The sequence below is a fragment of the Equus asinus genome, chromosome 8, assembly GCF_041296235.1.
Source record: "Equus asinus isolate D_3611 breed Donkey chromosome 8, EquAss-T2T_v2, whole genome shotgun sequence".
Classification (NCBI taxonomy): Eukaryota; Metazoa; Chordata; class Mammalia; order Perissodactyla; family Equidae; genus Equus; species Equus asinus.
Genome location: NC_091797.1, coordinates 52,968,762 through 52,970,059, shown reverse-complemented (window position 1 = coordinate 52,970,059; position 1,298 = coordinate 52,968,762).

Genomic DNA, 1,298 nt, shown 5'->3' with positions numbered 1-1,298 from the left:
CTCAAGGGGTGGCCCATGGACCACAGTCAGTGGAAGTTTGAAGAAATGCAAATCTCAGCCCTGCCCCAGACCTACTGAATCAGAATCGACATTTGAATAAGATTCCAGGTGATTGGTGGGGAAAAGAAAGCTTTAGAAGGATTGCTCTATTGCACTCTCAGAAAACCAGCTGTGAACCTGAAGAATTTCATCAGTCCTATTGATTTTGGGTGTCTATATAGACAAAAACAAACTAAAAAAATCTGTTATTTGTTACATATGTACATATAACAAACACACCGTAAGTATGTGTATATATATATTTACATTTTAGATATTTGCACTTGTATATTCATATAATCCATTTTTTGCACAGAGATGCATCCTAGCAAGTTGCTAAATAAGATTACCTCTGCAATTGAGTTCTCGTGTCCTCCTATAACTGGTATGGAGCACACCCTATTTGAAGCCCCGTGCTGGAAATTGGCTACACAGTGATAAGCAAAACATCTACACTTTCTGTCCTCCTGGAATTGACAGTCCAGTAAGAAGTTCTCACAGTGACTAGAAAATAGAGACCATACCTTTTACATCTCTGTGTCTTCCAAAGTGTTTAGAACTAGAACAATACAGCAAATGTTCAATAAGCTTTGCTCAAAAGCAAATGATAATAGCAGAAGGCCTGGAAATTACCTGAATAATATTTTGCAATTGTTCAAGCTGTTTGGACAAAACCCATCAGGAAGCTGAGAAGAATGTGGTTTACCTTTTAATTTATTCTGTTTCTTCTCATATTATCAAACTTGGAACCGTTTGTCAGGTTGTGTTTGTAACATCTAACTTTCCAAATGCAATATAACCATGTTTCTCATTACACATAAGTAATATTTGGTTAAATATTGCCTAAGCGGTGTCTACATGACAGGGGAAAAAAGATTTCAGCAGAAAATAAAGCAATATGTTTGGTTGGAACTTGGTGTACATTCGTTTTTTCCATATTGGTTTCCACCTTTGTTTCAAAATGTTTGTGTCAGAGAGGAGATTTCCAGACCACAGCCTTTGGTTGAGTGACAGCGAGTCAAGTCTCCACCCTGTCTTATCTTTAATACTTTCTTTGCAAATTAAACAATAGAAAGATGAAAAGATATTTTGGCTTCATCAGTACAGGATGATTTGAAAACACCAGCCTAGAAAAAAAATTTGCTGGAAAATAGAAGCATAGGGAAAATCACAGAGCTGGAAGAAACCTCGGATAAAGTCTCATCAGGTGGGAGGGAGGGGGGAGTGGGGGCAGCCCCCAGCCCCTCATTTTTGCAGAT